Genomic DNA, 14,789 nt, shown 5'->3' on the forward strand with positions numbered 1-14,789 from the left:
ACAGTAGTTGAACTTATAAACTCTGCAACTCTGTAACTCTGTAACTCTCCATAAATAAATCTATGTGTATGTGCATCTGTGTTAGTGAGTCGTTTCACCGAGTTTATTGTATTGGTGTAAGTTTATTTCCACTCATAAGCGAGTTATCTCTTCTGTATGCTTGGCTTAACTTGCGTCCATTGCATTTATAGTGTCAACGCAGTTTGCTCGAGAAATGAAACTATTACATCGTCCTGGTAATATTTTCTTTCCTTTTCGTGTTTTTTTATTCTTTTATTCATTTGGTGTAATAACTCGTTGGTACTTTTATGTTACTATACTTTTCAAAAACGTTACAAGTGCCGCAGAAAAAAATGCTTGAATGTAATATACTTGTACGTTGTAAGAAAAAGTGTATGAGTGGCCTTAGCTGTTAAGCCACAAAAATATAGTATAAAAATATTATATAACATATGAATTAGTTGCTAATGTTCTAGTGAGAAACATATAATCTTAATATGTATGGATTTAAAATGTCCCTATTTCATTCATCGCATAATTCCACGAAAAATATTACAGCTAATATTATACCTACCTTAATACGTGATCAAGTTAGTAAAGTTAAAAAAATTTGTCAAAGTGTTGGACGTGGAAGGATATTATTTTCGTGACATCTTTAAAAATTTTTCGAAAAGTTAAAAGGTGGAATATCTGATACAACAATTACCAAGAAATGCAGATTTCATTAAAATTATAACTGTTTTAGAAAGTGAATCGAGAAAAATTTTTGCGCCGCTATTCGAAAATTTCCTATGTAACCATTAAAGGGGGGACACTAGTTAAGATGAGTCAAAAAATCGATTTTTTTTATTGCATAAATTGTTAGTACAACTATTCAAGAATATGTTGCTTAAGTTTCAAAACGAAATCCCAATTAGTTCCGATGATATGAGACTCAAGGTAAACATGGTCGATTCAGTGCCGAAGCGCACTTTTTTTTTAAATTGGGGGAATCCTAGCTCGAAAAGTTATTGGCGAATCGATTTGAAAATTTCTTTGAACCAAATTCTGTAATGATATTGTTAAGTAAAATATATTTTTTTAAGTTTATATTTATATATATTTTTTATATTTTATTTAATTTTCAACTCTTTTGGCCAAAGTTTGGTTCATATTCTTAGAAAATATGTTACTAATGAAAGAAAAGAAAAATTAATGATTTCAGATCAAAACTGTGACCTCGACGTGTCCCGCTAGCAGTCGACTCTGATGGCGATCGTCAATGGACTCCCCTAAACTCCACCACTTCTTGCGGAAATGGCATCGAAAAATTTAAAAGTGTAGTTTATAAAAGGAATAAACTACCCTGCAAGTTTAAACGAATTCGAAGTATCTCTAAGTTAAAAAAAAAATCACAAAAAACACTCGAGTTTCGGCCTCCTAAATAATTGAGTATCAAGTTTGACTATCTCCGTAATAAACTGGATAAATTTCCGAATAATTTTGGAAATTATAGTGAGGAACAGGGTGAGCGGAATAAAAATTTAATAAAAAACGAGAGCAATATTTATAAAAGCATTGATGTTTTCATGAACTGTGGGCACAAATATATAGGGGAAAAAAAAAACAACCACTGTAGACCTGTGTATTCTTAATGCTTCCAGTATATAGATTTTAGTTGTCTATATTTTTCACTATGCTTTAAAGGCCCTTCGAATTGGTGAGATTTATCAGGCTACTAACATCTTTAAAAGTGCTATCACAGCTCTATCCAGTTCTGTCAACGAATTACCTCTACCTGCCCGCTCCAGCCGCAAATAAGCCATTATTAGGGCCATTGAGTTTCCAAGTGAAAACCAATTAAGCCTTATCTATAAGATTAGTGGCTTTAACGAAGTAGCTAATTTTTTCCAACCAAAAACTTTTAAGTTAGAATATTTCGAACGGTGAAAGATATCCCGTCTTAATTCGCTGAAGGCTGGTACAGAGGTAATATTCTAGCGTGTCATCATCATCCGCGGCTGCACAACATTCTGCCCACTCCACTCCACTTACCAAGTTTCATAGATAGGTGCGCTCAGATGACCTCTACAATGTTACTTAGTTTTATCTTACCTAAAGTAGACGCATTTCGGTCTGGCCACCATCAACAATATCCCATAGTACTTTTGTGGTATACTCTGTTAGCTAGTGTTCCAAGACCTGAGATGTTTGTCTAGAGACCAGTGCTTCAAGCAACCCTTGAAGGAGCTGAACAATCTAGGGCATAGTGAGACAATTGCATTTCCAGCAGCCTTCGGGCTCATCAACTCATCTGCTTTTTCTTTTCGATTTTTAACCAGTTTCCCCTTGAAATAATAAATTGTAGACATTTAGTTTGAAGTTATCTTCTGTACTAGAACTGCAACAGTAGAAATCTGCTCCTGTTCCTGTTTCACCCCTCGATCCATCGGTAAATACATAGATTTCGCCTCCTGCACCTATAATAGGGTGTATATCGACACTTTTTCGCTTGTAAGATCTACCTAATCAACACATCAGTCAATGGGACGGATGATACTTGTGTAGAGCGAATATACCATATTGGATGGTAAGCTCGACTTTGTGGCAATTCCTCTATTACAGGTTCTCTCCTCAGCTAAGATAACCTCAAGAAAAGATATTTGACAGAGCTCGAGAGTGCAGTGATTAAGCTTCTTTTCTGAACAAGAGATAGCGATATCGAGTAGGAGACCTTTAAATTTTCCCTGTCGAGTAGGAGTGTTAATTCATTGTTCAGGGTAGCCCTGAGCAATGATATGTCTTCTTGCGTTGCCACAAGTGCCTAGTTCAATTAGTCTTATCATATCTCTACCTATAGTTTTAGGTTGGAAAAGTCAGTTTCCTCAATTAAAAGTGTTTAAAAGTCAAAATAACCGATTTTATAGGATTCCAGACAAACTTTATAGTGGCTAAGCTTATCGAACTCCTCTCTATACTTTTTTATGACTTATTCGAGGTTATAATATCTTGTGACAGAAGTAATATATATTATACGAGTATATAAATCAGCAAGATTGTTTCTTTTGACTGCCCTGATTATTTTCTTAGCAGATCTTAGAAATCGACCGGACTGACAACCTTTAAACATCCAAGAGTCTCGCTAACTGAAGTCATAATTCTATTTTCAGTATTTGTCACACAAATTTTATCTCTCGAATTTCTCTTAACTTGAGATGCTAAGATAAGGTACTACTAGTCAAGATACTACTCTACTTTCGCGTGTATTACATATGTTATCGATAACGGTGCCTTGCACTATGACTCTACACATTCTATTATGCACATTATATTATGTATCGACTATAATTCTGTTTTGTACTGTTTGATTTCTTAAGAATCAGTGGTGATAATTTTTTCACAAGCTCTAGCCAAATATTTACCGACGAATCTGAAAATGTTGCACCGTAAAACTTGAGCTTTTCTTCACGTTTTGTTGAATCTAGAATAGTAGATAGTTAGTGGAATTGGATTGACTATTTGATCTCTGGTAAAAAGAAATGTTCAACGTTGTCAAGTTGAATTGAATACAAAAAACCGTATAATAACTTTCCTTTATTATGTTATTCATATTTGATTCTGCCAGTCTATTTGATTCATACCAGTTGCTTTTTCGATTCGCAGGTTTTCAAGTTTTGGCCAAAGACGTCTTTGCTTTGTTTTGCCTTGTCTTTCGCTTAGCTTTACATGAATCAACCTTTTATTATGTAATTCCTATTTGATTATACCAGTCCATTTGACTTATACCAGTTGATTTTTCGATTCGCAGGTCTCCAAGTTTTGGTCAAATACAGCTTTTATTTGTTTTGCATTATCTATCTCTAAGCTTTACAATAATCTGGATTTAAGCCATTTGCCCCAGCTGCAATATTTCATGGGCTAGTATCTTTCGCCAGTTTCTGGCTTTATTATGACAGTTTTTCCATAGGGGTTGCTAAACTTAGTGATGTAACTAGCACTTTAGTTTAATTATTGAGATTTTAGAAGTTATATTTCCTGCCATATTTCAACAAGGGAATCCAAATCAAAAAATGTCTGAGAGTGGATGAGTCAAGGAAAAAATTTGCTAGCCTTGGAATGAAATAAAATTTTTGGTGGAATTAGATTTATATTGTGATCTATTGATTTGAGATAGAGAGTGTGCAATCTCCTTCTCCAATCTCTTACTAAATTGGTGTTGTCTATTTTTTACGGTTAGAGAGGTGTGTCCTGCAAATAGACTAACTTTGAAACAACCGGTTTCATGATTAATTAATATATATCGAGACCACCATTGTCTGTGAATGGTGTAAGCTTCGCTTTATCCCTTGTTTCGCCATTTTTCTTTATATATCGTCTCTTTGAACACACTATTTCTACAACCCGGCTTTATTACAAAATAACTGTTAAATTTTTAGTATACCAAGCATTCAAATTGTCACTGAAACCACCATTAATAATGCACTTATCTTATCACTTCCTTTCTAATTACCAAAATTTCTAGTTTACATTTCGCTTACTTTGTATTTATCTAAGCCAAATCCTCAGTTGAAAGCATATGATGTTAAAATGAAGGAAATCGTTCGTGTAATCCCTGCACTTACTTGTGTAATGCAGAGTATACTGGCACTACATGTGTTTGCATTCATAATTGCTCAAGTGTGATTGCCAAAAATATTTAATTTTCAAATCATCGGGCGATATTCTCGTGTGCGTGTGTATGCTACTAAGGCACAGCTGCACTCTAATAATTTTGTGCAAACAACTAAAATTAAAATGCTTCTGCTAATCTACAAAAGGCATTGCGAGTGGGACAGCAGTCGAGATAAAATAGTAAGATTGTTTGTTGAAATGAGCACAGGATATGGGGAGTTTTTGAATTGGAAGTGAGAAAAAAAACGGGTTTTTATGAACGCTTACTAGTGACGAAGTAGTAGATAGCTCTATGACTCTTTTAAAAGCGTTTATAATAATAGTATTTTTTAATATCCTGAAAAATTTCATGATCCCGAAATGTCATGCTCAAATCACGAAATAATAAATTTTTAACGTAGATACAACGACTGAATTTTTTCCGGAATAAATATGTTTAATTCTTTTTTATTATTTATTATTCACAATATTATTTCGGGCTCTCAAACTTCAAACTTTCAAATAACGAAACTGAGATTCCACTTAATAGTGACTAATACTTTTTATAGTAGACAAATGAGTAATAAGCTGTTGTAATAATAGTTTTACTAAAATATTCCGAAAAATTTTGCTATACCGAAATGTTATGTTGAAATCCCGAAGTAATAAATTTGTAAAGCAGGTACAGGGAATAATTTTATTCCGAAATAAATATATATTTTAAGATAATTTTCTGCTTGGAGTGTCATTTTCTACATATGTCTAATTAATAAAAATGCCATAAATACATATATCGGAAGTTCGATTATCTAATATTATATTAACATATTTTTTCGAGATCCCAAACATGAAATTTTGAAATGTCGAACTATACATTTAACAACTTTTTGTAATAATACCTTGCCGAGTTGTCACGAAAAGTTTTGGGATCTTGAAATGTCATGTTCAAATCCAGAAGTAATAAATTTGGAAAGTAGGTATAAGGAATAATTTTTTTTCGGAATAAATATAGTTTAATTTACGAAATTTTCTCTTTTTTATTTCATTTTCTATTAAATGTCCAATAAATGAAAACACTATGTAACAGAAATTAAAATTTCTGCTATTTACAGCTAAGAAGTAATTATTCCAAAGAGCATTGAACAATTTTTGAGGCCTGTCCAAATTTTTTTTTGGGATCCCGAACTTGAAATTTTTAAAAGCTGAAAATTGTAAAACATAAAAAACGCTTGCTTAAAGAACACAAATTAATATAGTTTCAGGACGAACCTCGAAAGTGAATTTATCTGCAAAAATATATTTTCGGAATCCTGAACTTCAAATTTTAAAATCCCGAAAATTGTAAAACATTAAAGAACAATAGCTTTTGGAACACAAATTGATGCAGTTTATGGGCGAATCTCAAAAAGAAAGTTTTCTGAGAATATATATTTTCGGGATCCCGAGCTTTAAATTTTCAAATCGCGTGAATTATAAAACATGAATAAACAATCGCTTGAGGAACGCAGATTAATGCAGTTTTTGAGCAGGTCTCTCTTAAAATCAGTAAATCTCTTTATGATTGCATTAAATAGTCCACGAACGTGATTTTCGGGATCCCCACAATTTTTTTTGTGCTAATAATAAATAATTCACACTAATAAGTTCACGTATGAATAAAATTCCAGTATTTAAAAAAAAAAAACTTTAAATATCTAAATAATTTACTTATAATCCCGAAATCCAAAATGGGGTCAACTTTGTATTCCTTACCTTTCCTGCCTATTTGTACAAATAAGATGCCATGCTCTAGCTAATTTTCACTACAGTATTTGCCCTATCTGCATTTTAGAGCTGACAACAAGCATGTGTGGCTCCAGAGAACATCAGCGAAATGCCAAAGCGTTAAATTTGTTACACGAGCAACACCCACGGACAATCCACCATACTTAACTCTCAACTATTACCGCTAATCTGTATGTCCGCTCGTTTGTTTTTTGCACTCGCTGTCAGCAGTATTATCTGGCACGTGTTAATGCTCACTATGTCGTTGCCACACAGATAGAGTCACGTATACATATGTATATTTGCAGCCATGCTCAGCTATTAAGTGGATAAATCTGCAAGCTTGTCTAAAGTGCCCACTTTAACTAACGCTCGTATGCATAATCTATATACTAAAAGTATAAGTATGCGCTAAGGTAGTTGCCCAAAATGCCTTCCATACCTAAAGGCATATATGTCCGTAACTCTTACATTCGTACTTTTTGTAGTTGTTGTTGTACAGTTAGTATTCGACTTCAGTTATACCCAAATGGTCGACACTTTTGATTAGCCTTTTGTATGCCACACAAAGATTGTCGTTCAGCGCTGCTCTCTTCCGTTTCCGCATGCTTATTCACAGATATGGGAATAAGCCTTCATTAACATCAGCAACAATAACAACAGCATCATCAATTCTCTTGTCCTTGTGTCACGTTGTTGCTTTAACTGCATTAACTCTTGCATTTGTAATGCAGTATGTCAGCGGATTATAGTCGAATTTGTCTTTGGCAAATTAAATTTAATTAAAAATGCATTGAAACGGAAGTGATTCTATCATTGTTGAAAGTGAGCAAATTGGAATATGTATTTACATAGGTCAAGGTTTAGTAGATATGTCCATGTAGCATTAACACTTTTAGTAACTGGAATCTTAAAAGAAAGCTAATTAATTGATCTTCTGGAACTTATTTTGTGTAATAAAATCAAAGCTGTTTACATTTAGGATAGTTGTATTACTAAAAGATTCTATATTTGATACAAAAATTGAACCCAAAAACTTTTCTTACTCTCCTGATCACGAAAATTTCGAACACTTTGAGCTTTCATTTATTATCTGGAAACCTAAGAGTAAGCGTATAAGTTTGTCTTCCGAACTTATAGCCCTTAATAAAAAACGTTGCCTACATTTAGGGTGGTTTTTTGACTCAACATCTCTTATTATCTATTTGTAATAAAAAAAAAACACCCACTCGGAAAGAGGACACCTTAATTACCTTCATGATATTTGTCGAACCTACATGTAGTAACTGGAAACCTACAAGTAAGCGTATAACTTTCTCTTATGAAACTTTGCCTACATTTATTGTAGCTTTTTTAAAAAAATAAAATCATATATTTTTATTAAAAAAAAACCCATCCCGATAGCGTTTAACTTTGACACTCTCCTGATCTTTGACGAACGTTTCGCGCACATCGGTGATTACTCTTGTACTCTCTTTATTAAAAATAGTTTTACTTAAAAACTATAAAAGTATACTTATCCTCATTACCTTAAATGAATGCTTTTCGCTCTATCTGTAACTCAATTAAGGCAATCATTACGCTGGTATTTTAAATAAAACTTTATTTGCGTTGAATAATTGCTGCTTTAATGATGTACAAGGACATTGCGAATGTGTAAATAAATGGTGCAGATAATATTCCAACGATATCGTTCAACGTACGAGTATATTTGTGGAAAAGAAATTAAGGTTATTAAAAAAGTTTGTATTGAACAATTATACATTTAATGAATGAACAATGATAAAATGAGACTCTTATTTGTATGATGTGCGTGTGTGTCAGAGTAAGAGTAATTAAGTGCTCACTAATGATGAAAGCAAGGAGAGAGCCCTAGAGGAGGTAGATTATGAAGAGTGCTATGAAGAGTTTTGGTACAAAAAAAAAAAAAAAAAAAAAAATAGAAAAAATGAGAATTACAAAGAAACTGATTCAGCAAAAATGTATGAAATAATAGAATTAAAACCGCTAATGAGACAATTCAAAAAGAAAATAAAATTGGATGGTCGAAGAAAAATTAAACCAACAATTTGAGGGAAAAGCAAAAAAAAAACAATTGCTACATACTTCACAGAATTTATTATAATATATTGTTTACCTAACGAATAAGGAGATATGGTTAACATTTTATTTTGAAAAGTGGACATACCCCCGCACTCTGATGGGATTAATGTATAAAGAACATATCTCATAAATTCCTAAAGCTATGTGAATCAATAAATGACCGATGTTTGCTTCATACTTGTATTGTAAGAATACGCGAAAAAGGCGTATACGTAACAAGGTCTGAACCAAAATTTACATCGAATAAGAATTTCGTTAATATAGTAATCCAGGTATATGGCAACTTTCATTCGAAAGTGTTTGAAATCCCGCTTATCAACCTGGTCTCCATATTTCGAACATACATAGTGACTTTTCTTCTTCTGACCAATTTTTTCTCTTATGTTGGTATTTATTTGAGATATAGTAGGTTCATAAATTTTAGTGATATTCTGTTGTCAATCTCCATTGTTCAACAGCAGCCTGAATGTAGGCAACGATTTATTGTAGAATCATATGTGAGATAGTTATACATTGTTCACTGTGACATTTGACAAAAATTCTTCTCTTGGCGAACATATTCTTTATTATAAACTTGAGTCAAGCTCAATAAAGTTAACACGGTATAATGTCCTCAAGAATACAAATTAATTGACTGGAATTCTTTTTATAGCCTGAGCAGGTTAAATTAAGTTTTTCGCGAAGATTGTAACACCCAAAAGGAATAGTCGGAGAACTTATAAAGTATATAGAAAAATGTAAATAGCTGATCAGTGTAAGAAGCTGAGTCAATTTAGAGATGTCCTTCTGTCTGTCTGCACATCTGTGAACTAGTCCCTCAGTTTTTGAGATATCGATCGAAAAGTTTGCACACATCCTATCCAGTCTACCCAAGAAGCTGCTCTTAGTAGGAACCGCCGATATCGGAGCACTAAAGCATATAGCTGCCATAAAAACTGATCGATAAAAACAAGTCCTCATATAGAAAACTTTTTTCTTTGCCCAGATATCTTCACGAAATTTGGCTCGAATTAATCACCAAGACGACGGTACAATATCCGTCAATTTTTCAAATCAGACCTCTATAGCATATAGTTGCCATACAAACTGCACGATCTAGATCACATGCTTGTGTGGAAAACTATTTTTGTTGGCTAGATATCTTCACAAACTTTGGCACACGTCATTGTCCAAAGCAATGGTACAATCTCCGAAAAAAATTTCAGATCGGACCACTAAAACATATAGGTACCATACAAATTGAACGATCAAAATCAAATTCTTGTATTGAAAATTTTTTGTCCCTTCAGTGCAACCGAAAATAACGTGTTTTCTTACGTTATTCTTTTTTTCTATTCTTCTTTGATTATGACTGTATTTCTAGGTATTTGAATAGCTAACAAGTAGCGATCGCTATATTATACCATCACTGAAGCACCGCAGCAGTTGTACTCCTCTTTATGCTTTCATAAATTATTTTGTATGAATAAATCGTTTTCATCCATTCCATTTAATTTTTCTTTACTTGCGAAAAAAACTCCCTTTGCTGTCCTTGGCATGACGTTTTTTTTTGCTTACCATGATTTATACTCACATGAACAACCACTATTGTTGCTCTACATACACAAGCAAATATTTATTATATTATATAATATATATAGACCTACATAAATGCTTGCCATACACGCCGGTTTTTAGCTGTTAATGTAAATATAATTCTCTCGTGTTAATTTTCACGAGAAATGTGAAGAAAATTTACACACTTAACACAATAGCCGACTTAACAGACACATATATTTCATGCAAACGCCTGTGCATATGCTTCATATGTTCGCTTGTAACAGGCTGGTACTTCGGCCACTCGCAATTTCTTTTGTGTCCATTGAATTATCCTTGACATAAGCTTTGTGTTGTCGGGTTCTTTTTTTTCGCAATTTACAAACCAATTTGCAATTCCATTCTATTTTTATTTTTACCCATATTATTTGCTGTTGTTGCCGCCATATTGTTTATTGTCTTTGTCTTAATTTCCATATAGTATTTGCATTTTCACTTCAATGGTCAACTGATTGCTTGACTATATGCACTGTGCCAGCTATTTTCCATTTTGTGGTTTTAAACTTAATTGTTGGCTGTAAATGTTAACTTTCCACATACATATTTACGTGCATGTGTATGTATGTGTTACGGCGCCTTTGTTTTCTCACTTATTTGCCTGATTAACTTGTTACTGCTCGCTGGTCAGTTGTGGGCCATGCTTTTACACGTTACAGCTTATTTATATTTTATTTATTTATTTATTGAAAATAAGGACTTCTTTGCAATTACTTTTGTTTAACCAAATTTACATTGTGAACGAAGGCCTGAAGAGACTAAATAATTAAGGAAAAACGTTCTTGTTAAACGCTGTGTAAAAATTTTGCTCCTTTGCTTTAAAATTTTAAAGCTTTTATTACACGGAAAATAAAGTCATTAGGTGTCGAGGTTCTTGAAGACGGTCTAAAAATTTTGGGGCTCGTTTCGGATTCATGATAAGCTGTTCATCAAATTTCACCTGAACAGGTCTTTTTAAACTCCGCGCGTAGGTCGAATCGATAAAATTGTTTTTCTTAGATTGATAGCTGTTTGTTTACGAGTAAAGGTAAAAAAATTTAACACGAGTTTGCTTGAAATTTTCTGTTTTCACTGAAAGCATTGCTACGGAGTCGTTAAGAATGTCGTGAAGGCCGTGAGGTCATCCAACTTTGTTAATGACGGTAAAGTCAAAAATATCATATAGTCAGTAAATCGAAAAAGTTTAAGAAACAAGGCCTGAAAATCGTCGTTTTGCATGAGAGTGACAGCAGAGGATCTCAACATCTTTTGTGGATTTGAGTCGATGAGTGTTGATTAATGTTCTGGGTAAGAAGCGTTTTAATGCTAGATCTGGTGATGAATCAAAAAGACATTTTCACTACATCGAAATTTTGAAGCAAGTTTTTTTTTTTTATTTCGAACTTATATCGGATGAAAAAATACATCGTTCAGTTCTAGGTGATTCAATGTCTTCCAATAACGTAATGTCGGATTCAATATTCGTCGATGTGCCAGGCAAGTGAATAAAGCAGGTTTGCTTTGAGAGCTCTAAAGTTATATATGAACCCGTGTCCGATGGGTGAGACGACAGAACTCGCGACAGAACTTACTGTAATAAGGATTTAATGCTGATCGACTTTGCTAGGGGCCGATAAAACACTTGAAATACCGGCAAACCGCGGCGCTGTGGCGATATAAGACGATATTAACCATTGAGCACCGAGCTGATTGTGATAAGGAAAGGGAAGAGGCGAAATTATAGAATGAAGAAAAAAAAATAAATAAAAAAGGCGGGAAATATATTTATATGAAGTTGCTTAAGATGTAGGAAAAGGTTTTCAGCATGTTTTAAGATCTGTATTGAGTTTCGTAAGAACGTGAAATAAATCCGGAAGCTGATGTCCAGAGATTACTTAACTTAAGGATGGAAAATTTCATCAATCCACTGAAAATAGTTACTAAGTGTAAGAAGTGAAGAATAATTCTCAAACTAGAATAGGGACAAATTAATTTTTGCGATATATACAAAGTGGGCATTTCAAGCAGATTGCATAACAAAGAAACTACATAGATGCAGATGCCGCTGATCATCGGCTTTTTTGGTGAACTCGTATACAGAGGCTGCTACACGGAGAAATGAAACTTTATACGATATAAAAATTTATCCATAGCATTGGCATGAGAAGGAGTGGATAATGGGCCTGGTGTTACGACATATGAAGACATAACAATATCTCTTTGTACCTTAGCCCTCACGTATCTAACAATAATTTCGAAGTTGTATAACATTTCTTCTAGTTAGACACCAGTATTATGTCCAATAGTAATACCAGTCGCGAAGTTTGACGCAGAATTATTCCGGAAAACTAGATATACTTTGGATTAAATATGCTATAAGTCTTTAGTTTGGAAATTCCATGCAAAAACAAAAAAATGTTTCTTCGAGTCATTCGTTTTTTTATCCTCTTCTTCTCCTGCAATGTTTTGCTTTCTTTGCTTTTTAATATTATTTGTAAATTATTTTTAAGAAATTTGTAAACTCATTGTTTAAAGTTGAGATAAATAGGCTTGCGGTTAAATCAAATAAAAATAATAAATATGAAACCTATTTACAAATGCAAATTTCTGAGACTGAAATTCCTACATCCTTTAACACAGGTCAATCATGCTGCACAACATAAGCTTACAGAACATGTAAGGAAAATAAGCACGAAAACATGCAATATCCCAGTAGGAATACAAGCCATTTCTGAAAGATATAGTCATTGATTTCGATTGAATGGTTTCAACGTGCTTAACAGGGGATTAACAGGTGCAACTGCTGAGATATTTTATACGATAAATTGTCAAGAGAAATCATCTGAACCGAACGTAAAGCTTTTTATTATGATACTTTTTTTTCCAAATGTAGGGGTAAAATGTATTTGTAAATATCTCTATTTAAATCATTCGACAGAATTACACTGGGCGATATTCCACCAGCGGTATGCGCAAACACTATTGTTATAGGATCGACACTATGGTACATCTAAGAGATTTTAAACAAATGGGTCTTTTTTGAATAAATAAAGCACTTGTTTTCATTATTTTCATCTATAACCCGAGTCTTAGCAGTTCCAATTAAAATAGTACCGTTAATGAAACGGTAACGGCTGAAATAGAGTTTTATCAGCTGATTTTATACTACATCACATTGAATTATTGTGTAACTAGTTACTTTATGGTAATATTGTTTAACATTTTAGATATATTTTTAGTGTGAAACTTTGAAACCTAAATTCTACAATAACTGGGGCCATACTACGCTGCACTGCACTAGTTTGTAACCATTTACTATATATTAGTCTTAGCTTTCGAGACATATTTTTACTAAAAATTTTGAGTTTTCATCCACATTCCACTTCAAATTGAACTAATTCATTACTCATTGATTACTAGTTTTAATTTTTTAGTGATATTCCTAATGAAATTGTTTTTAGATGTCTATCCAATTCTCCTTGAACTAGTTCGTAACTAGGTCCATACAACTTTTTCTTCTTCGCAAATTTGAGCTATTCTCGTTACAATATTCGTAATTTATCAACTGGTCGCACTGCACTCCATACTGAACTAGTTCGTAACTAGTCACTGAATATTAGTTGTAAGTATTTTACAAATATTTTCATTGAACATTTTATAACTTTTTAACTGGTCTTATTTCACTTTTGCACTATTTTGTGACTAGTTACTTAATATTGGTGTTAGTGTTTTAGTAAAACATGTATATCTATATTTTTTTTGAATTGTGCATTAAATGAAATAAGGCTTTTCCTACAAATTGTATGCAAATAAATAAAACAAAATCAAATTAAAGCGATAAAAGATAAGCTTAAGGTTAAAGCAAAATATATGTGGACATTTTTACACATAGCACATATACATATACATTTGGAAATATAATGTATATGTACGCTGACCAGCAATACGCAAGCGAAAAAGCTGTGCTAGCGTTTTAAAATTTGCTGCCAGCTTGCATAAATTTTGCTTTATCATTAAATCCTTTTATGCTGTGGGTATTTTGCTGCTAAGCCGTAGCGCCTAAAAACGTGCTTTCATTTTCGTCGCACTCAATAGGCGCGCATATACGCTTGTATATATGTATATATTTGCAATTGTTTTTTATTTTGTTTTGATTTATGATTTATTTTTATTTATTTTGTATTTTATTATGCGTATCTCGTTTTCGGCGCTTTGAGGCCTGCTTTTTGGTTATGTATACAAAAATATACAAAATATGTGTATGTATGCCTGTTGCTATGTGTTTACCAAACGCTGGCTCACTCACGTTTCTTTCAGTCAATCAAATTGACCTGGAAATATCACATTTGTGGTGTGTGGCAAGTTTGTTTGCACTTGTAGATACCTTTAGAAACATAACACGGTTGAAATTCTATGGCAATATGTATATTCCTTTTATTATATCCTCTTATAGTCTTATATCCTGTTATGTGGTAGTATTTTGGTTCACTTTGTGGTGAATGCTTTGTAAAATGTATTCACAGTTAACAAGCTTGCAGTTTTATCTGCATATTTATTTGAAGAAACAAGAGATTTTGAAATTTTCATCACATTTCTTAAAACTCTCATGCCTTGTTAGTAAATCAAAACCGTTGGTATAACTTGAACAGGATATATAAAGTTTGCCACGAAGTTTGTAACAATCGGAAGTAAACGTAGAAGACTCGACAGCGAGGCTAGCT

The 14,789-nt window shown here is 33.0% G+C and overlaps 1 protein-coding gene across 12 annotated transcripts in view; it reads left to right on the forward strand.

The window, feature by feature from the left end:
* The window catches only part of Lar (tyrosine-protein phosphatase Lar), a 781,775-nt gene that overhangs the window by 144,312 nt on the left and 622,674 nt on the right, over positions 1–14,789 (forward strand). The window lies entirely within an intron of this gene.

Source organism: Bactrocera oleae, chromosome 3, assembly GCF_042242935.1.
Source record: "Bactrocera oleae isolate idBacOlea1 chromosome 3, idBacOlea1, whole genome shotgun sequence".
Lineage (NCBI taxonomy): Eukaryota > Metazoa > Arthropoda > Insecta > Diptera > Tephritidae > Bactrocera > Bactrocera oleae.